Source organism: Canis lupus, chromosome 8 (genome assembly GCF_003254725.2).
Source record: "Canis lupus dingo isolate Sandy chromosome 8, ASM325472v2, whole genome shotgun sequence".
NCBI classification, from domain to species: Eukaryota; Metazoa; Chordata; class Mammalia; order Carnivora; family Canidae; genus Canis; species Canis lupus.
The window spans coordinates 25,409,374-25,433,862 of record NC_064250.1 but is presented as its reverse complement, the minus strand read 5'-3'; the positions used below and the strand labels follow the sequence as shown (position 1 = coordinate 25,433,862).

At 35.2% G+C, this 24,489-nt stretch overlaps 1 pseudogene; it reads right to left on the bottom strand.

The window, feature by feature from the left end:
• Positions 1-16,902: 16,902 nt before the first annotated feature.
• Positions 16,903-18,261, bottom strand: LOC112657894 (tubulin alpha-3 chain-like; annotated as a pseudogene).
• Positions 18,262-24,489: the final 6,228 nt, after the last annotated feature.

Here is a 24,489-nt window from a genome sequence, read left to right as displayed (position 1 = left end):
ATAAAGAAAGTAATTAAACAAATGTTGGGTTTAGTCAGTAGGCTGAGGGGATGAGGTTTCTATTGGGAGTTAAGATGAGCACACTGAGTTATCCAGTGTATAACACTAGGACTGGCATATAGTAGGATCTTAGTACCATTTCACTGCATGCATGAATGAGTGGTACTATCCCAGATCCAAAATGGAGATTAACAGGTTCCTAGATTGTTGTTTTTTAAATGGTTTTATTTGGGATTATATTTTAGATGTAGGGATTTTATTTGAAACCTGAGATCTTTTTTTAATCCTTTTTCTAAACTCTATGTTTCCCGGATTCAGTACAAAGGCTTTAGAAAATTTTTGGCTATAGGAACACTTTTAAATGGTCTCCTAGATATATTTCCTATTATTTTTTCAGAATAGTATAGGCCTTAAGTATTCAAAATATTGTCTGTAATCCCTAGTGAAGGGGAGCAAAATCATTGAGTGAGGAACTTGTTTACATGCCATCAAAGAAATTTCTCCCATGGTCTTAAGTTACAATTTTTTTTTTCAAATTAAGTATGCCAGACTAGCTTATTTACTATGAACTATTTTTTGCCTATGGGTCATATCAGTGACCTCTAATACAGAATTAGAATGCCTGATTTGTGGAAAATTTCTCATGCATTTGGTCTTATGATGCATTCAATCTAAGAGGATAGCAATTAGCACAGCTGGTGCTAAGAGGACCACTGTTATGGCTGGTAGATGAGGTAACTTGATTTTTTTTTTTAAATAAAAAGTGTATGAAAGACTGGAGGGCACAGAACACTCTCCACACCTGACCAGGAAGATATGCTTATGAAAACAATGCTACGTAGTAGATGATCTTTGTGTGAATCTAACTATCCTGAAAATGCATGACTCAGAGGACATGCACTGAAATTCAAAATCTTCTGACAAGTTTTGGTAGGTACTTTGGTTGCCAATTATTACAAATTAGTGATTGTGTGAAGCGTAAGATATTGTTCCTTCTAAAAGAATGGCTTCTTATAATTTAACTGTGAGAATATGTGTATTTATTTCTCCTACGGAATCTATTTCTTGTTGTTCATGTAGGAAAGACTTCTTTTTTTCTCTAACACTCCAAATGCAATCTGGTGGCAAATTCTGTTAGCTTTCCTTCCATAGTCTATACAGAGCCTGACAACTTCTCAACACCTTCATCACAACCAACAACATAGTCTAACCCATGCTGTTTCTCTTCTGAACATTCCCATCACCTCCTAATCAGCAATCCTTCCATTTTGGTCCCCAGCTTGCCACCAGTCTGGCTTCATTCCACAGCCAGAGTAATATTTGGAGAGTAAGTCAGATCATGATATTCCTTGCTGAAGTTCCTCCAATGTCTGTCTATCTTATTCACCTAAGATCCAAAGTTCTACTGAGGGCATACCAATCAAATTCTGAGCTCATTCCCACCACTTTGCCCTCTTTCACTCTGATTTTGCCTCTCTGGCCTCTCATGTTCCTCAAAACCACCAAGCAAACTTCAACCTGAGAGCCTTTTCCTCTGCCTAAGAGTTCATTCTCCACATACACATTTGTCAAAGATAAAGCCAGACACCAAAGTGCTGAGGATATATGTTATTCAGTAATGACTATTGCTTTAGCAAAGAGGATCCAGTGTGACTCAACTTCATGAAACAAAAGGCAGGAGACTTTTTCAAGACTGAGATATGCTTAGGTAAGGCATTGAGGGTATAGAGAGTGGTGAGTTCCTGTGACTAGGCTGTATGGGTTCTTTCACTGAAGTTTATCCAGAAGATAAACAAACAGCTGTATCTTCATGACTGGAGGCAGTATTGCAAGTTAAAACAAGGTTGCTGCGTTGGGTCCTTTCCCTCCAACAAGGACTGGGAACAAGAGTGAGAGTTACCTCTTTGAATGCTTTTACCTCAAAGAGACACTGGTTCTCAGGTCCTTGAGAATACAGCTCTGGGTGGTAGGAGATTTAAATCTCTAGGAGGCAGAGAAGGATTTATAATTATAAGCTTCCTAAAGTAACTGTTCTAAGAGGGAGTTCTGGGGCCCAACTGTCTACCACCAGATTTTGGTTACGACAAACAGTAAACTCTTCTGATGTGAACAGATTATATATGTATCATATATAGATATGTAATTTATGTATTGTATTCTATCTTACATTAGTATGTAAATTCCATTAAGGGCTATCTCTTTCACTCAGAATCCCCACTGCCTACCCTTGCTCTTGGCACATGGTAGGGATTTGATATTTGCTGATAACCAAATCATTATTTTAAAACATTTATTTAGAATTGTCAATATGGCACTGTGATCTTTACTTGGAACCTAAAAATAAGTTAGTCCAGACATTAAAGAACTCCTGGTTTAGTGGAAGAAATAGACATGAACACAAATTACTACACAATAGTGAACTACTTGCTGAAATTAATTAAGTACAAATACTAGTGGGATCCTGTAATCTGAGCAACAATCTACTGAGGAGAAGAAATATATCAAAAGAAACTCTAAACAAGAGTTATTTGATTAGAGTCTTAAAGGAAGAGAGCAAGTATATTTGAATATATTTACAATAAAATTGGGCATATTTTTCAAAATGCCATATTGATAAGTTGTGAGTATAGAAAAATTTATTTTTCCTTTTAAAAAGAGCTCATCCTGTGGAAATTTGACAGCTAGTAGCACAGTAGAATTACTGACTTAAATCTTATTCTCAATGCAGTTTTATTTCTCTTTTCCACCTTATCACAAGGACCTGACATTTCATTAAGGAATATGTCTCATTTCTGGTAAGCCTTGGGGTTTCCCAAGGTTACACATTTCTTTCCCTTTTTCCTTTCCCAAATCACTACATGACTGGGTCTAAGGAAGATGACTATAGTATTGCCACTAGCACACACAACTAAAAGAAAGGAATCTATTCACATCCCACATTCCTAGTATAATTTTATCTCTACTCCTCATGGTAGTGATATCTCTTGATACTAAGAAAAAAAAATCACGATGCACTTAATATTATAATATTAAATACATATTCATAGATCATTGTACTGACATGCAATAAACTAAAAGGATAGTATTTTAAACAGATTTATAGAGAGGGGCTTTCAATCATTCATATATATATTTATAAGGCTTTCTTTTAATAGATTATATTTACAGCACCAAAGTCGCATTAATAGAGTATTTCATTTGGAAAATTGAATTAGTCATTGCATAGAATAAAATACTATGATAGTAGCCCACTAAGATGGAATTCTGTCTACATTGGAGAATCACTCAAGGCACAAAATTAATTCGGGTCAAATTTTTATCATAGGCACTGAAGTACAGATCATTAGTATGACTGAAGTAGTCAGTAGAATCAGTAAGGAAGAATTTCCACTTACCTCATTTTAAATAAACAATCCTTGCAAGGAGTCAACCAGCATAAAATATCTCAAGTTAGTTATTTTCTCAGTGCTTGCAAGATGATATAAATGATATATGGTGATATTCCACTTTGACATAGGCCATTAAGCCATTCTGATTATTAGAGTAATGTTGTCACAATGGCTTCAGTCATTGAATTTCAATCATAAACTTTGTTCAAACATAATTGATCATTAATGTTCTCACTTGCTTCAGGCTCACTGTAGCTTTTTAATACTCTAAAATCATTACCAGGAAGTGAGAGGTTAATCTCTGCATTACAGTTGATCATCATTTAGGGAAGCTTTTTCAGTCTAGTGAAATGACAATAAAGTCAAGTGCAAAGAACAGTTGACTTAGGGTACAGGAGAGTTGAATTCTAGAATATAGATTTTAATGAGATTCCAAATATTCTTTGTAGCTTACCAATTATAAGTTTGGGAATCCCTTTGCTGCATATCTGTATCAGCTAGAAATAATGTGAACAAATGGGTTGAGTTTATTTATATCAGATGGTTCTCACTCTTCTCAAGAAAGAGGATGCTGGCATAAATTTAAAACACCAATGTTCCAAAGTAATTAGTTGCACTGGCCCCTGGAGTAAGAATATTCATGTATCATTATCAAAGTAGACATCCAGAGGCTATTTAGCACTGCTTTAAAAATAAGTTATGCTGATTTCAATATACCCCAAATCCTTTTGAACCAAACTGACTTGTGTTTTTCAAGTACTTGGATTCTATTTTGTAAATCACAGCTTCTACTTTTCTAAGAATTAATTCTTAAAAATTAGAAGGTACCTCCAATAATTAATGTTTTGTCCAAGACCAAATCACTGTTTTTAAAACTCCAACATGCTAATAATATACAAATATATCCTCAATAAGCATATTTACCAGGTTTTGTTCTATCTCTAAAAACCCCTTTCTCACTGAGGCTACAACTCTTTTGAGTTGACCTTTAGCCCTATTTCCATCTTTGTTGTTTAAATACCTATATAGTATTCTATTGGGTGTTTATACCTTAACTTATTTAGCCATTTTCTTACTGATAGTAGATTATTATCTGTTTTATTTTCTTATAAGTGCATGATAAGTATCTTTGTGCATAATTTTCTTATTCTTGTATTTAAGATTGTTTCCTTAGAATAAGTTTTTAGAAGTAGAGTTTTATGGGCCCCAATAGCATTAAAATTTAAATGCTTTTAAATATGTACTGAATTAAATATATACTGAAACTAAACTGTTTTCCAAAAGGGTTGTACCAATTTACATGATCATGATCAATGTATGAGAGTGCCTGTTTTACTGTACTCTCGCTGCATTGTCAGAATTAAAGCAATAAGATTATTGTCTATAAGATTAAATTAAACTGATCCAAAAAAAGAAAACCACTGGTGACTTCATTTATACAAAAGTGATCCAATGAAGCAAGAAAGGGATTATACTTTCTATTCAGTAGATTTAGGGTTAAACATGGGGTACTGTACATATGCATGTACATTTGCTTCTTTCTACAACCTGGCCAAGTGGCAGTAAAAAAAAAAAATGTTTTAAATTCTAAAACAAGTCAGATTGGAGATGACAGCATGGTTTTAGAAGCTGGAAAGTAGATAAGGGATGAAAGGGATGTCAGAGGCAAGCAAGATAGTTCTCACTGAAAGGGTTCTCATGCTAGAGGACCAGGTACAGTTGAGATAAACAATGAGGAGGATAAACTACAAGTCTTTGTAAGAACCTTGAGGTTCCTTCCCAATCTTGTGCAGCCATGCAGCTGCCTCTCTTACTCCCTGCAAGAGAATAGAGGTTTATTTGATGCAGAAATTGAACTAGAGCCTCTATACGCAAGGGTTCCCAAGGTATAGCAGAAGAGGGAGAGGCTGTCATTTAAAAAGAACAAATAAAGGAAAATCTAAATCATCTTCTTGTAAAATAGAAGAGAATTGTTAATGTCTTAAATTGGTAATTCAAGAAATAGGAGTTAACCCTCCCATTTATAAACAAGTAGGTAGATTTCAGAAAAAAAAATGCTACAAAATGTAAGGGAGAGGGATATGAGAATAGCAAACAGTAAGGAAAGGGTCAATTGCTTTTCATTATAGTTAGACTTAAAAAAAAAGTTTATTTATTTTATATATAGAGAGAGTGAGCAAGTTGACTTCCTTTTGACCACAGAAGTCCATGAGGGGCTGGATCCAGGACCCCGAGATCATGACCTGAGCACAAATCAAGAGCGAGCTGCTTAACCGACTGAGCCACGCACATGCCCTTATAGTCAGCCTTTTAAAACGTACGTGTATTACTCTGAGTTTTAAAATCTGTGCAGAGAATAAAACGTGGTAATAAAGGCTATCCATCTGAATGAAAGCACTGGCATTTATATTTTGGGCAGCTCCTTACCCCTTACTCCTAAGGGGACTTAGGATCTGGGTCTAAAGAACAGGGAGTAGAGCCATGTAAAGCAACAAGTTGCCTGGGCTACTTACACTTATCTTTTCCAAGTCCATTGTCTCTAATCTTAGGTGTCTTTCCTAGTACAGAGGTCAGTGAATTAACCCAGTAAGAGAGTGGACATATTGAGACACAATGGATTATTTAATGCCAAAACTACCGGATTGTCACTAAATAACAACTCAGCAATACATGGAATAAAGGTCGCTCTGTTTCTTAGCTATGCAGACTCAAGTGTTTTATACATCACTCCTATTCTTCTCATGGCCTCAGTTTGGCTTGGCTCAGCATCTTTTCTAGCCTACCTAGAATAAGCGAGGCTCCTCCTCCCAATTTCATTTACTTTATTTGCATGTGGTTTTTATTGTCATTTTGACAAGGTGAAGGTCCCATCTCTGGGGTAACTAGGAATGGTGTGTGTGCAGAACAGCTTTAATTTTTTAAATATTTTATTTATTTATTTGAGAGAGAGAGAGAGAGAGAAAGCGAGAGAGAGAGAGAGAGAGAGAATTAGCAGGGGAGTAGAGGGAGAGAGAGAGCGCGGGGAGCCTGACTCAGGGCTCAATCCCAGCACCCTGAGATTATGACCTGAACCTAAGGAAGATTTTTTAACAACTGAGTTACCCAGGCATCCTGCAGAACAGGTTTAATCTTTAATTCTCATAAGATCCTAGAAGCTATTTTTTCTTGAATTGAGGAGAATACGAATATTATTAATTTAACCATTCTGGTTCTATGAGAGAACTCAGATGCTATTCCAAACTTTTTATAAATAGATTGAATTTTTTAAAATCTCACTCTAGACACTGAATTTGTCAGTTCACTGTATTTTTTAAGGATATAATTTATATAAAACTAAAATGCTGCATTCTAGCTATTTGTTTCAGCATTCTTATGCCCCAGAGTGTAAATAAGAATTCACCTGAAGAGCTTATTAAAAATACAAGCGTCTGCTCCTCCCCCTACTTTTTATTCAGTAAGTTTGGGGTAGGAGCTATGCATCAGCATTTGTAACAAATGCAAGTGGATTCAGAACCACGGTTTGAAAAACATTAGTTTTAGCATGATTTTTCTTTTGTGTGTGAGGAGATGACCTGGTATTTCCCATGCAGAAATTATTGTCATACCTAGAACTATGCAATTTATCTAGCATGAATATGTGGACATGAAATAAATACTTTAGTTTCCAAATTATTAAAAAAAAATAAACTCATCTTAGGAAGAAAATAACACCAGAGATGCCTGGGTGGTTTAGTGGTTGAGCATCTGCCTTTGGCTCAGGTCTTGATCCCAGGGTCCTGGGAGTATGTCCTGCATCAGGCTCCCTGCAGGGAGTCTGCTTCTCCCTCTGCCTATGTCTCCACCTCTTTCTCTGTCTCTCATAAATAAATAAATAAAATCTTAAAAAAAAATAACACCAGTATCTGGAAACCCTCTGAAATCCTCTAGAACACAGAGGAAAATAAGGATTATCTGATTTTTATCAATCAAGTTAATATTTGCCTAACAAATGAAATATGATTGGGGATTTAAGAGAATCCAATGTAATGGACTCATTTAGAGATAACTTTCATTTTTATGAAAGTGATTAAGAAAAAATAATACTGGTGCTAATTAAAGTTGAAGTAATTAAAGATAGAAAATGGAAAGAATGTATAATATAAGTTAATTTTAATGATTAAGGATAATTTAACATGCTTTTATTAATTGTGATGTTTATTATGCCTGGCTGAACAGAGAGAATTTTTTCCATGTTTCTCACTTGATTTCTGTGTCTTGAAATATCTTAATCTCCTTACTTCTTTAAAAACCAGTGAGCCTTTCTGGCTAAATTTATAAAAATGAAACAGAATGATTTTGTTAATCTTGCCAGCTACCTCTTTTGTTCAAATGCCAGCAGTCTAGGAAGCAGCCCGGCTCAAATGACTGATACATTTGATTTTTTGCTGATTAATTCTCCAGAGCACCTTGCATCTGTCCAGAGAGGGGACTGGAAATCTTCAGAGAGCCATCTAAGCACTATGATTGGAGGTCAGCTTTATATGTTATTGCCTCTGTTTGAAATCATATCAATTTCAGTCTTCAAACATGTGCATCTGAAATTTAGTATTGACTTTTATTTTGTTGATATGTGTGATTTGATTTTATGGGGTGAAATACATAGTAGGTAAGGCTCTAAATTTTATGATTCAATTTCCTGTGACAAAGTTAATAACCTGATGGGAAAGTGAGGTAGAAGTCTCAGCCAAATGCTGGATAGTGGTCTTCATCATGAAACAAATGGGAAAAGATATTAATTGTGCCTGCAAAGGGGACCTGAAGAATATTTTCTCAAGATGCTTGGCCTCCAAGCTGCTTTGAAAGGTATACGAAGGCACACTGTCTCTCACATCCTGACCTTGAAGTGCATCTGTGGATCCCAGGACTAGAGGATGGGAGTTTCCCATCTTAATTATTGCCTTGGCTGCATCTACAACATTTTGATTTGCTATATTTTCATCATCACTGAGTTCAGAATATTTTCTACCCCTTGTGATTGACTTTTTATTTCACTATAGGTTAGTTAGAAATATTATGATTCATTTCCACAAATATTTTCTAGTTTTTTTTTTTTTTTTTTTTTTTTTGCCTTATTGAGCCCTGACTTAATTCGACAGTATTCACAAAACATGATTCATGGTCCAGAACATTTTGATAAATGTTTTAAGTACACTTGAAAAAGATATATTTTTCTGCATGTGTTGGATGTAATCTCAATTAGGTCAAATTGGTTAATTATAATGTTTAAATGTGCTATATCTGTCTTCTTTTTCTATATGTTACCAAGACAAACGTTTAAAAATCTCCCACTTACATTGTGGATTTATTGAGCTCTTATTTTTGGTTTGTCACTTTTGAGTTTATATATTTTAAAAGCTGTATTATTAAGCTTATATAAATTTATTAATGTTATATATTCCTGTTGTTACCTATCACTACAAAATGTCCCTCTTTATCTTTCCTGTTACTTTTACCTTTAAATTGAAAATATAATAATATATAATATATTAGCACACCCAAACCAGCTATGTTTTTGCTTACATATCATGTTTACATAGCATATATGTCTCTGTGTGTATATATGTGTATACATGTGCATTGGGCTATAAAATCTTGTTCATTTTGTTCCATTTGCAGTATCTTTTATTAGGCCTTTTATTTCTCCTCTCTTGATATTTTTGCATTAATTGAATGTTTTATTTTTATTTTTATTTTTTTATTTTTTTTAAGATTTATTTTTATTTTATTTATGACACAGAGAGAGACACAGAGAGAGAGAGGCAGAGACACAGGCAGAGGGAGAAGCAGGCTCCATGCAGGGAGCCCGATGTGGGACTCGATCCCAGGTCTCCAGGATCAGGCCCTGGGCTGAAGGCGGCGCTAAACCGCTGAGCCACCTGGGCTGCCCTAATTGAATGTTTTAATATTTCATTGTATTTCTTCTGTTATCTGACTTACCATGACTTTGTCATTCTTTTACTGGTTACTTAAGAAATTACAAAAGGCATCCATAACTTATTACCATGTACCTTAAATCAGACAAGGTCCAATATAATGTAAAACATTTGTTTTAACTCTACTTAAACTCCTCTGGCTGATTTCCTTCTATTATACATTTTACTGTCAGATATGTTATCCACACTGCAGTGATTTGTTAACATTATTGCTTTAAACAATTGGTAATCTTTCTTTTTTTTAATTTATTTTTTATTGGTGTTCAATTTACCAACATACAGAATAACCCCCAGTGCCCGTCACCCACTCACTCCCACCCCACACCCTCCTCCCCTTCTACCACCCCTAGTTCGTTTTCCAGAGTTAGCAGTTTTTACGTTCTGTCTCCCTTTCTGATATTTCCCACACATTTCTTCTCCCTTCCCTTATATTCCCTTTCACTATTATTTATATTCCCCACATGGATGAGAACATATAATGTTTGTCCTTCTCCGACTGACTTACTTCACTCAGCATAATACCCTCCAGTTCCATCCATGTTGAAGCAAATGGTGGGTATTTGTTGTTTCTAATGGCTGAGTAATATTCCATTGTATACATAAACCACATCTTCTTTATCCATTCATCTATCGATGGACACCGAGGCTCCTTCCACAGTTTGGCTATTGTGGACATTGCTGCTAGAAACATCGGGGTGCAGGTGTCCCGGCGTTTCATTGCATCTGTAACTTTGGGGTAAATCCCCAACAGTGCAATTGCTGGGTCGTAGGGCAGGTTTATTTTTAACTCTTTGAGGAACCTTCACACAATTTTCCAGAGTGGCTGCACCGGTTCACATTCCCACCAACAGTGTAAGAGGGTTCCCTTTTCTCCGCATCCTCTCCAACATTTGTTGTTTCCTGCCTTGTTAATTTGCCTCATTCTCACTGGTGTGAGGTGGTATCTCATTGTGGTTTTGATTTGTATTTCCCTGATGGCAAATGATGCAGAGCATTTTCTCATGTGCATGTTGGCCATGTCTATGTTTTCCTCTGTGAGATTTCTGTTCATGTCTTTTGCCCATTTCATGATTGGATTGTCTGTTTCTTTGGTGTTGAGTTGAATAAGTTCTTTATAGATCTTGGAAACTAGCCCTTTATCTGATATGTCATTTGCAAATATCTTCTCCCATTCTATAGGTTGTCTTTTAGTTTTGTTGACTGTATCCTTTGCTGTGCAAAAGCTTCTTATCTTGATGAAGTCCCAATAGTTCATTTTTGCTTTTGTTTCTTTTGCCTTCGTGGATGTATCTTGCAAGAAGTTACTGTGGCCGAGTTCAAAAAGGGTGTTGCCTGTGTTCTCCTCTAGGATTTTGATGGAATCTTGTCTCACATTTGGATCTTTCATCCATTTTGAGTTTATCTTTGTGTATGGTGAAAGAGAGTGGTCTAGTTTCATTCTTCTGCATGTGGATGTCCAATTTTCCCAGCACCATTTATTGAAGAGACTGTCTTTCTTCCAGTGGATAGTCTTTCCTCCTTTATCGAATATTAGTTGACCATAAAGTTCAGGGTCCACTTCTGGGTTCTCTATTCTGTTCCATTGATCTATGTGTCTGTTTTTGTGCCAGTACCACACTGTCTTGATGACCACAGCTTTGTAGTACAACCTGAAATCTGGCATAATCTTTCATATTTACCTTTTCTACATTTGCTTTTAACTTCCTTTTTTAAAAAAAAGATTTATTTGTGGGATGCCTGGGTGGCTCAGAGGTTAAGTGTCTGCCTTTGGCTCAGGGCATGATCCCAGAGGCCTGGGATTGAGTTCCACATTGGGCTTCGTGCATGGAAACTACTTCTGCCTAAATCTCTGCCTCTCTCTGTGAGTCTCTCATGAATAAATAAAATATTTTAAAAAGACTTATTTGTTTTTATTTGGTGGGGGGAGAGTGTGAGACAGAGACCATATGAGCAGAGAGAGAGAGAGAGAGAGAGAGAGCACATGAGCAGAGGGAAAGGGAGAGGGAGAGAAGCAGACTCCCCACTGAGCATGGAGCCCAGGGTGGGGCTCGAGGTGTGGTTCTATCTCATGACGCTGAGGTCTGACCTGAGAGCCTAAATCCAGCGTCAGACACCCACCTGACTGCATCACCTAGGTGCCCCTGCTTTTTACTTCTTATGCATTACTTCCATTATTCTATCTGGGATCACTTTCCTCCACCCTATTGAGTTTGTTTTCAAGAACTGAAACAATGCAAGGATTGTTAGTTGTGGTCACCTCTGCAAAAGAAACAGGAGAGCTAAATTTTCACTCCTTACTTTATATCTTTCTCAGAAAAGAGTGGCTTTACAGGTAGGTTTTGCTTTTGTCTGATATTTTCAGGTAAAATTATGACCTCTAAAGCCCAAAATATACAAAATTTGAATATATTTGGTATGCCAAAATTGCAACACATATTAGTGTAATTTCTATTAATATTATAAACCTTTTTTTCTACCTGATTACACAAGTGGCAATCTATTCACAGAGATGACAAACATTACAAAAATGAAGAATAATTAAATCTGCCAATAGGAAGACATAGCTCTTTTGTTCCCATTAGAAAAATAAAAATATGTTAAGTAACTGTTAACAACCTCCATATTTGAGCACAGTTGAATGAGACAGTTCCATACATGACATATTTTTAGAAGTTAGACAGGAAATAGTATGGATCCTCCATCAGACCCTATATATTTAATAATCTTCTGGGAACTGCTTCAGACTGTGTGATTATAGAAATGTCAACACCATTCTCTTGAGAATGTGTCATAAGTGTACTACAGAATAACTTCTTTTTATTTTTCCTCATCTAAGATAAAGACCCTGAGTCCTAAAGGAATAAGCGTTCTTTGCCAAGGCCCAGTTTACTCAACAAGTAGCAGCCAAAACTGAACACATTTCATTTTATTTTGATCTTAAGTGCCTGCATTTTGTAGTCTTTCCACCTGGAAGTCTCTCAAGTAGCTTGACCTCAAGAGACTGAAGGCAAATTACCTTCTGCATCTTACCACATTTTCATCTTATCTTGAGATTTCTATGTTAGGAAAGCATTACAAGCCACAAATTTCCCAAGCCAGAAACCCTGGAGTCATCCTAGACAGTCCTGATTCTTATTCCAACAGATCATCAAGTATTGTTTATTCATAAATATCCCTTGCATCTATCCTCTTGTTTTTATCATGTTATTGTGACATTGAGCATTGCTTTGAGGGCAAAAAAATATCCCACAATCTTACTTATTAGTTCTGCTACAAATGGAAAAGCTGTAGCTTTTGCAACCTGTTCTCTAATTGCAAATCCTTTTGTTTTTTCCTAATTGATCCCGTTTTCAAATCTCCATAGGGGCTATTTCAAATTTTCACCAGTTCTTGACTGCTTTCTTTCAATTTACATCTCTATTATCACAGGAAAGAGGTAGGCCTAAATCAGGTAGTTTATCTGGAAACAAACACAAAGTTTTAATTATATGGTGCAAGATGTTATGTGGTAAAAGATCTGAATGCAGAACTATCTTATCCCTCAAGAATTTAAAGATTGAAAATCAGTAGTTTGGGGAAAATACAGCATGCCTGCTAAATGTTATGTTTGCTTAATTAAATTAAGCCATTAGACCTTATTATATCAGAAAACTCAAAAACAGTTTAATGAAGTACTAATGTTTGAGCTTAAAATTTTAATATAAAAGCAAAGGATCCTTTAAAAAGCAATAATTCCTGTTTAAGTATTAAAGAAAAAAGTCATTAAGAGTATGAAATTACTCTTGCTTCTGCTTTCATGCTGAACTCATCATGAAAATAAGGCTTAGTCAATGACTTTGAAAAGAAAGGCTTAGAACTTCCACAAAGACTGCAAAACCACTTTGATTTTGAGCTATGAAAATGGAGTCATTTCTTAGCCAGTGAGTACAACCAATTAATGATGATGGCCTCTTCAGATTAAAGTATTGACTCTAACATGTCACCAATGGCCCCTGCAATTATAGCATTAACACTGACATTGAAGATATTTTTGGTACTTTACAAATGACATGTAACGATGGCACTATGTCTCACTGTTTCTCATTACAATGGTTCTGACACTTGGCATGAATTACAGCCATTTAACACTAGAGTTCTGAAGCTTAAATTTAGAGTTGTAAGCACTGAAAAATCTTTTTCCCGGTGAGACATTTGGTTCATAACTGGCTGCAGAATTGAGTTTAAGGATTTTAGAAGAATGGAATATAATCCAGTTAAAATGAGAAATTCCACTTTTGCACTGGCATGGAATGTGAAATCTATATAAATGTGAAACAAGTACACCAAACATCCTGTCACATCCACTTTTGAGCTGAAAGAATATGACTATATTATTACTATAATTATAGAGAATTGGCAATTATTCCAGGTTTCAGCTTAGAAATATAGTCTGCAAATTTTAGGTAAACTCTAATCTTCAGGGGGAAATTTTAATTTGCCATTTTATGTCCATTGTAAGGCATATCCCAATATCAACTCCTAATTTTCAAAGGTCTATGTAAACAACTGTCAAGAGAGTGCTATTAAGTGAGGTTATGCTAGGTATTACAGTGAGGGGCAGGAGCAGGACAATTTAAAACACATGTGCCTTCATAAACTTCCCCAATGCTTATTGTTTCTGTGAAGGGGTTTCTGGTTCAAGGGTTACATGCATTTCGGATGTATATATCCAAGGAAGCCACAGTTAGCCCTGGGCACTTCTCTTTGAGGACTACTATACTAAAAGTCTCTGAATGGCCAATCATAGCCTCTGGAGGTATCTCTTCTTTCAACCTTTGCTTTCCATCCGAGGTAGGACAGTGTTTCCTGCACCTTCCTCCCTTTTCAAGTCATCTACTGTACTCTTGATGCACCAGAGCCTTTCTCTCAGAGACTATCTATCCTGGTCCAGAGCTTCTTTTCGCACATGCATGTCAGTTATGGTGCGATAGGCAGAATAATGGTCCCTAAAGTCATCTAATTCCTAATCCCCAGAATGTGTGTATATGTTATGTTATATGGCAAAAAAAAAAAAATAAAAAAAAAAAAAAAAAAACTTTGAAGATGTGATTAAAGTTAAAAACTTTGAGATGGGGAGATTGTTCTGGATTATCTGACTAGGCTCAATCTAATCAGGTACATCAATAGAAAATGAAAAAAAAAAAGAGTGAGTCAGATAGGTGTGAGAGCAGATGGAGAGATCTGAAGAGTGAGAGGGACTCAGCTTACTGTTATTGCTGGCTTTGAAGGCAGAGTGAGGGGGCTTCACCCAAGGAATGTGGCTGGCTTTTAGGAGCTACAATGGATCTCAGCTGACATCCATGAAGGAAATGGGCTCAAAAATTACAAACGCAAGGAATGAGTTCTTCCAACAACCTAAACAATTCAGGAAATGGATTCTTCCTGAGAGCTTCTAGAAAGAAATGAGCCCTGCTCCCTCTGATTTTAGCCCAGTGAGACCCATGTTGGGCTTCTAACCTATAGACTTTAAGATAATAAATTTATGTTAAGGCACTACATACGTAACAATGTGCTATAACAACAAAAAACTAATACAGGAGTTCCTCATACTGTTCCATTTATAGGTATGTAAAAAAAGTAATAACTAGGACTTCTGGGGAAGATGGTAGAGTAGGAGGATCCTGGGCTCAACTAGGCCCATGGACATAATTAGATAAAACCTACAATTAGATAACACCCAGCAGAGCATATTTTCCACAGTTAAATGTAGAGAAGAGACCACACAAAAGAAAATAGGAAGGGCAGAGATGGTCAGGAGCCAAACAGACCCATGGGACACGGGAAGGAGTGACACCATAGGTTTAGAGATAGGGGACAAGTAGATCCCCATACAGGACACCCCAGGCATGGGGTGGGGAGGGCCACATTGAGAAGATGAATCCCTATAACATTTGGCTTTGAAGACCAGAGAGGCCTAGCTTCATGGGCTTTTATAATCAGTGGGATTTAACACCTAGAACTTTAAAAATCAGTTGACTCAGCTCTGGGAGAACCAGAGGGCAATAGGAAACTGAGTCCCCATTCTGGAAGAGACAGCACAATGAACAGCCCACCTGAGATACAGCATAGATGCAGCAGTTTGAAAAACACCTAGGATGTACAAGAAGATTAATTTACTAATCTTCGTGTGTGGGATGGAAAGGCTGAGGCATTGAGAGGCATTTCTAAGAATGGAAGAGCTGGTGGGCACCATTTCCCATCCTGCCCCATAGTCTAGATACATGGACACCTGCAGAAACCAGCACAGTGCCAACACTCTGCACTGAGCTTGCTAACAGTGTCCAGGCCCTGGTACTTTTGTGAATCTGCCTGCTCCAACACAATTGGCCTTGGAAGAAGTTTTCCCAGGTATTTGCCACAGTGGACCTACGAGGAACTTGTTGGCCCTTAGTGCTAGACCCCAGTGACTTCCTGAGAACATACCCTTCAATACACCTCTGGCAAGAGTCCAGCCAAAATGGTGCCATAAGTAAGTTAGCTATGGCAAGAGACAGCACCATTCCAAAGTGACTCCTGTCCTGGGGAGAGGGGAAGATAACCTTAGGCATCTGAACTGGGTCTCACTACAGCCCCAGCAGTGGGCTGGAGGCAGATAGCCCCGCCTGACTGCAGCCCCACCCACAAATGAAAGCTTCTCAGGGAACAACAAAGGGAGAGTGCCCCCCTTCAGCTCTGCTAAATGCCTGATCTCACTAAACTCAAGAGAGCTCCAGACTCACCCACTAAAAACACCCACTCACTCACACAAACCCTGCCCACAACAAGCAAAGAGAACCATTGCAGACAACTGAACTGAAGGCAAATGTGACTCAACCACAATAGTAGGGCACATACAACACACTTAGGAGACACCCCTAAAGCATCAGGTCTGGTGGACAGAGGACATTACACTACAGGGCACCATAAGACCTCTTCATAAGGCCATTACTTTACTAAAATGTATATTACATTCATTGATATTTGGGTATTAAACCAGACTTGGATTCCTAGGATAAATTCTACTGGGTCATGGTTTATAACCTTTTTATATTCTGCTAGTTAGATTTAGTTTTCTAGTACTCTGAGGATTTTTCATATATATATCTTAAGAAACAAAATTGTGGGGAAGCCTGGGTGGCTCAGCAGTTGAGTGTCTGCCTTTGGCCCAGGGCGTGATCCTAGAGTCCTGGAATCGAGTCTCACATCAGGCTCCCTGCATGGAGCCTGCTTCTCTCTCTGCCTATGTCTCTGCCTCTCTCTATGTGTATCTCTGATGAATAAATATAATCTTTAAAAAAAAAAGTCACAAGAATTTTTAGTTTCCTTTTGTGTTTATCTGTTTTGACATCAGGGTATAGTGGCCTCATAGATTGAGTTGAAAAATGTACCTTTTCATCTACTTTTTTTCTTTCTTAAAGCCTTTACTTTGAAACATAATGAAAAATCTTACAGGTATGCATGAAAAAGTAAGACATGATTACAGTAAAAGTTAAGATAATCTAACTATAAAGCTTTAATGCCTGTCAGCTAGTGGAGGCTAAAGTTCCGAGCATGACATGTTGCAGGACTGAAAGGAATGGTAATTCCTTTCCTTCTTCAGTCTCCCCTTCAACAGAATCCATGCTAAACTCCTCATAATCCTTCTCAAGAGCTGCCATGTCCTCCTGGGCCACACAAAACTCTCCTTCCATGCCCTTACCCACATATCAGTGAACAAAGGTATGCTTGGGATACACCAGGTCAAATGTGTGATTCAGGCTATCCCAGGCCTTATTCAATGGCTGTGCTGTTGCATAGAGCTTGTGTACTGTGGCCAGGTCTCCACCAAGTACCAGTGGGAGGCTGGTAATTAACACTAACTTTAAGGCCAGTGGGGCACTAGTCCACAAACTGAATGCTGCACTTGGTCTTAATGGTGGCAATGGTGTCACTGATATCTTTGGGAACCATGTTGTCATGGTACAACAGGCATCAAGCCATGTATTTACTATGGCAAGGGTGACATTTCATCATCTATTTGGCTGGCTCAAGGCATGTATTGGTGATCTCTGCTACAGAAAGCTGATCATGATAAGCATATGTGGCCAGGGGAAGTGGATGTGGGGATAGGGGACCAGATTGGTCTGAAATTCTGACCAATCAACATTGGTCAGATCAAAGATCAAAATTCAGAGCTCCATCAAATCTGAGGGAAGCTATGATAAAGGACAATTTGACCTACCAACCTATTTAGGTAGGGTGTTCAATATTGAGGTTTCTATGACAGATGTCTAAAAGGCCTCAATGTCTACCATAAGGCACAGAATGCTCCAGAATGATGTGATTAGAGAGGATGGAATTGCAATGCTCAACTAGAACTGTGGAAACCTGAGAGGCTGGGTAAATGGTGAACTCCAGAATGGACTTCTTGCCAGAGTTGGCAGACAGGCATTCCATTAGCAGAGAGGTGAATCCAGAACCATTTCCTCCTCCAAAGCCACGGAAAACCAAGGATCTTTATAGACCTGTGGACTGGTTTTTTAAGTTGGTCCAAGACAAGGTCAATAATCTCTCTGCCAATGGTGTAGTGCTCTAGGGCAGTTATTGACAGCATCTTCTTTGCCTGTGATGAGCTGCTCAGGATGGAAGAACTGGCAGTAGGTGTTACTGTGAACTTCATCATTGACCATTGGTTCCAAGTCTACAAACACTGCCTTGGACACATGCTTGCCAGTACCTGTCTCACTGAAGAAGGTGATGAAGGAGTCATCTCCTGCTCCAATGGTCTTATCACTTGGCATCTGGCTATTGGGTTAGATGCCCTGTCTCAGGCAATAGATCTCCCAGTAGGCATTGCCAATTTGGACACCAGCCTGGCCAATGGAGATGGAAGATACACTCATGCATGTTAGATATGGATTAGCAGGTACAAGCTACAGGTCCCATTTATGGTCCTCAAACAAGTTAAGAGTCGAGCTAAGTAATACAGTTCCTCTTCATCTATTTTGTTTTGTTTTGGAGGAGTCTGTTAAGATTACACTTAGTTTTTCAAATGTTTGGTAGAATTCACTAGTAAGGTCATCTGTACTTATTTTTTTCTTTGTGGGAAGTCCTTAACAAATACCAATAAATTATTTTTTCCTTTCTGTTTCGATTGTATAATTTCTATTGATATATTTTAATTTTTTTCTTCTGCTATCTCAAATATGTTGTTGATTTCTTTAGTAATTTTTTTAATTTTGGGTATAAAATTCTAGGAATTCTGGAATTTCAGTCTAAAATTTTTATTTGGTAATTATTTAATAATTTATATCTGCTTATTAATGTTCTCTATTTTATGAAATATTTTTATCATATCTCATATATTTTCTTTTTGTATGATTGCCTTTAGTTCTTTGAACATATTTAAAATAGCTTCTTAAAGTATTTCATGCTAAGCCCATCACCTTGGCCCCTTCAAAAGAAGTTTCTACTGTCTTCTTTTTTTCCTGTCAATGGGTCACACTTTTCTATTTCTTTCTATGTTACCTAAACTTTTCTGAAAACGGGATCTTTTTAATAATATGTTGTAGCAATTCTGCACACTGATCCCTAATTCCACCCCAAATGTGTATAGAATTGGCACAATGGTCTTATAATCAATTAGGCAATGAATAACAGTTTTGAAGATGTACTTAAGACTGGTTCTATAGTTCTACTCAAGTTATATACTTTAGAGAAGCCTAAAATCATCTGTACAAAGAACTATTCACAAAAATGTTCATTATATCAATATTTGCTGGAGAGAGAAGAAGGAAGGGAAAAATTAATTTAAATGTCTATCAGCTAGAGAATGGATAAATGAATTTGAATATTTTTTGCTCCTGGATTCTATCCACAAAATAAATTGTAAATATTGGTTGTGGTGAGGACACAAGATTTTTGTTCTTTTACCATGATTCTCTATTGTGTATAGATATAGAATATTTGGTAATGAATAAGTAAAAGGAGAAAAATATATTATTTATAACAAAAATAATAAATAATAAGTACTTTAGATTGAAGGTAAATGATTCTAGTTAGAAAATATATCTGTTCAAGTGAATGAAGAGTTACAAATAAGGTAAAGGCAGACTAAAATATAAACACAAAAGAAAAGTCAACAATATGATATTAGAGTTTAAATATAAGAAATAGATAAGTAAAAAGTAAAAGATTGGGGAAGAGTTGTAACATGAAAACACTAATCATTACAAAGCTGAAGTGGCTCTATTGATATCAGACAAAGAATGCTTCAGTTAAAGGAATATTAGCAGACAAGAAAAGGTATTGATTTTGATAAAAATGTGAAATAAGCAAGAAGACAAGCAAATCTAAATGTGTGCATCTAACAATGAAATTCAAGCTACATTGAAAGACAATAAACTAATGGAGAAAATAAACTGTGAAATTCACATATGTAGTTGGAAATTTCAACCTTCTTTTCTTCATCCTTGACAGAACAAATACATTGTTAACAAATACATTGAAAATACATGGAAAATTGTTAAGATATACAAAACTTAAATTATTATCAAACATTTTTAATGAATTAATATTATTAAGACATTACATTTAATAATTTCAGAATATATGTTATTTTAAAGTAAAAATGGAATATTACCAAAATAGACAATATCCTGGGCCATAAATTAATTCTTAGTGAACTTGCAAGGATTGAATTCATTCTTATTGTATTCTTTGATGAGATAATATTTAATTATGAACTAATAGCCAAAATATATCTAGAATATTCCCAGATATTTTGAAATCAAATATCATACTTCTGAATAACTGATGGGTCAAAGAAGAAATCAGAAAAGGTGTTAAATTTGAAAATTGAATGGTGTTATTATGAAATATAACATAATGAAGTTTGAGGAATATAACTCAAGCAATAAGATAAAGTTTTAGTATTTTTAAGACAAAAGAATGGTTAAAATAAATTATTTAAACTACCAAATTAGGATGCTAGATAAAAGAACGGCTAAAGCTAAATTCAAAGGTAGGAAATTAGGAACAGAGAATGAACATCAACACAATAACAAAATAACAAATGATAGATAAAAATTATTGGAAAACACTTGTGTCCTTGAAAAGTAGAGATAAAGCCATGAACCCCTAGGTAGACTAATGATGAAGAAAAGAGGAAACAGTAAGCAATAACATCCTGAATGAATGAGGCAACATTACAGACCCTAGAGAAAAAGAAGAGTAAGAATAATGGAGGATAAGGATGAGGGTAATAACATATTTAATGTTAGCGATCTTAAGTTAAAACCAACTTATCAAAACAAACAATATTCTGCAGAAAATCTCAATTATCCTGCATTATGAAAGGAGGTATGCTCATAATTAAAAACTTTCCCACATATTTCCACCCAAAGTCATAATGAGTAATTTGTATCAGTCTTGTCTTACTGTAATGACCAACTTGAAAATTTGACAAAAATAAGAAACAGCTATTTTCACACTTGTTTTAAAAATCAATGCATGACTGTGATCCATGAGAAAATAGTCAATCAAAGTGAGGGGACATTACTGTTAACCTTCGAATCCTTAGACATTAAATAGATAATTGGGGAATATTATGAACAATTTATCAAGTAAACTGTAAAACTTAGGTAAAATTTGAAATTTCTTATAAGACATAAATAACATCATATCTAATGGTGAAAGATTGACTTCTAACTTCTAAATGGTAAATTGAACACCAATAAAAAATAAATAAATAAAAAAAGAAAACCAAGAAATCAGGAAAATGTTAAAAAAAATCTGCTCCCATTACTTTTATTCAATACTATATTGAAATTTCTATTCAATGCAAAAAGGCAAACAATATAAGTAAAAGGCATACAGATTAGAAATGAAGAAATAGACCATCCTTATTTGCAAACATGCTTCTTTACATAACTAATTCTAACATTTATGTAAAAGTGTAAAGATCCCAGGGCATCCAAGACAATTTTAAACAAAGAACAAAATGGAAGGGTTTATACTATTTTATTTCCAGACATACTGTTATGATACAGAATTAAACAGTGTATCATATGGATATAAGCATAGAAAGAAAAATCAATGTCATAGAATAGAATCCATAAATGGACACACATGTAAGTGATCAATTGGTTTAATGAAGGTGCCAACATAATTCAATTTAGGAAGATTGTATTTTCCAGTATTTCACAGTATTTCTACTGTGCTAGAACACCTGGATATGTCTATGAAAACAAAAATGAACTTTAGCTCCTACCCCATAAAATATGACAAATTAACTCAAAATGGACCATAGGCCTAAATAAAAACCTAAAACTATAAAATTCTTGAAGAAAAAACATAAATGAAGTTCTGAACCGAATGTCAGCCAAGATTTCTTAGTACAAACCCCCCCCAAAACTGTAATAAAACAAAACAAAACAAAACAAAAAGTAAGTTGAATTTCATTTAAAAATCCACTTCAAAAAAGGCAACGTTAAAAGTGAAAAAGAAAGCCAAATGACAGAGTATTTTTACATTAATTAATAATGCAAAGGGCTTATTATCAAAATTTATAAAAACCTCTTATAAAAATTAGAAGATAAATAACCAAACAAAAATAGGCAAAAGATATTCAATGCTTTTAGTTATCAATAAAAATGCAAAATAAAACAGAACAATATGTTATGGCAAACACAGCTGAAAAGTTAAAATTAAAAAAAATTGACAATAACAAGTATTGGTGAGATATGGAGCAAATGGAATTCTCATACTTTTCTGAGAAATACAAAATTGTATGGTCACTTTTAACATTGATTTCCAATTTTTTACAACATTAAAATATACTTGTCGTACAATCCTACTCCAGGTATTTTACTAAAAGAAATGAAAACATACAACTCTGCAGTAACCACTCATGTTCATATAAATTTGTTCATAGGAGATACAAACTAGAGATGGCCCATATGCCAATCAACAGGTGAATGGACTAATTGTGGTATATTTATTCAATGAAATATAACACAGCGAGCACTAAAAAGAATATGCTACAGTATCAGAAACAAAACGAGTGAATCTCAGAAATCATTGTGCAGAGTGAATGAAGGCAAAAACAATAAAGTATGTATATGGTATGATTCTACTTATAGAAGAGACAAAAATAACCTACAGTGATATAAATAAGATCAGCAGTTGCTTGATTGAAGAATTAGGTTGTTTATGTATTTTATGTTATTTTGAAAAATTCATCTGGATCTAAACATTTTACTTGATTGTGCTTTACTGTGGTAAACTATACCTAAGTAAATGGATTTAGAAAATAATACATGCCATGGACAAAATATATTAAAATAGAACAAAAGCAAAATCTAATGAAAGTAGGTCTTTCTCCAACCAACAGACAAGCATCATACATGGTTCAGGGTGTATGTCCCCAGAAATATATCATATATATGTAAACTCATAAGTGCATAATTGCATTTTTTAACATCAAAGGAATATTTTATACCTTAAAAGGAACACACTCACAGATGTTTGCTTTTTATACCAAATTTAATGAAATGTAAATTAAAAGAAAAACTAATTTCTTTCACTACATAAACATAGAGGCCAATAATAACATTGTATTAAGTCTGGTTTCTTCAGTATCTCCATTATTTAATAAATTCCAATACTTTGAATATAAGAGAAGGTCAATACATAATTGTAAAATTAATACAGCATATCTGGGTCTCCACAATCTCACTACCAATGATATTGGGGAATATATTTTGGAAAAGAAGCATATGAAATGTAATTATCAGAGTTTAAGAGGGAGTTGTGTCTTAAATTTGTGAAGCAAATCAGGATTTTAAAAATCACTTTGCTCTACCAAATTTTTATAGCCTAGGCACCTGATTTATAAGAGTTATTTTTCCTTTAAAAATCAGTAAGTGGAGTGCTGTAATTTTTACTACAGATTTATGTCATGATGAAAAGTTGATCTATTCTTGGAAGATTAAACATAAACTACACAATTTTGATAAATGGTTAGTAATGAACAGATTTCATTTTCATCTTGCTCTCTCCCAAAATGATTTTTTTAGCACTAAACCTTGTTATATTCATATACATATATAACTAAAGGAAGGATTTAATGATTAACATACATTGAAGAATAAAATTAGTTGTCTATTCAAAGAGAAAAGCTTTGAAATGAATAAGAGTACAGATGACATTTCATAATATGGGAAGTCTGAGATATTTTACCTAATGATTTGCTAGATTGTGAAAATAAACTCTTTTGTTATGTATCTCAAGAGTTTTCTTATTTCCTTTGTGTATTCATACTTTTTAAGTAAAAAATCATGCACATTCTTTAGGATCGATGTAAATTCATAATTTAAAATAACATTTACCTAGAACTGGCAAAGTAAATAAAAATCTGATTAGACATCTGGTAAACCTGATAAATTCTCAACTTTTTTTTCTCTGATTTTATCAGACAAAACTGATAAAATCTCACATATTTCTCTTTTTTTTTCCCAGTGAATTTTAAAGAGGAATAATTTCTGATCTATATTTATTAGATTATTTTCTAGGGTCACAAAATGGAAGTAGGTAAGTATTTCTAGTCTATCAAAGTTATCTAAATTAAATAATAACTTGCTTCCAATATTGTATTGTCTTCTTTTGTGTTAATCTACATTTGGGACTTTGAAAGCATCAAGGCATTAATATCACGTTATGAAAAAGTCAAATTGAGTTTATATGAAAAATGTCTAAATTTGGCAGTCTCTGTTGGACATCTTCAATCATTATTTTGGAGTATATTATTGGTAGTACTTTGAAATGACAGTTGAACTTACTATGTTTTAAACAGAAGCAAATGCCAACTGCTATAAGGACAAAGAATGGCCTACACAACTTGAATGGAACCTATTGGGGAACCTTGGAAATTGTGGAGAAAACGTAGGCTGTAGAGCATAAATGAAGGATTAATCATAGAGTAGAATACTAGAATAGAATTTAGCCTTCCCACAGAATTGAGACACAGCCCATAAATCTCAATATGAAACTCAGTGGGTGTGACATCCAATGTTCTGTATTCCATATCCACCCAGATGTTTTATCTTTTTTTGCATCAAAGGATTGAGAAA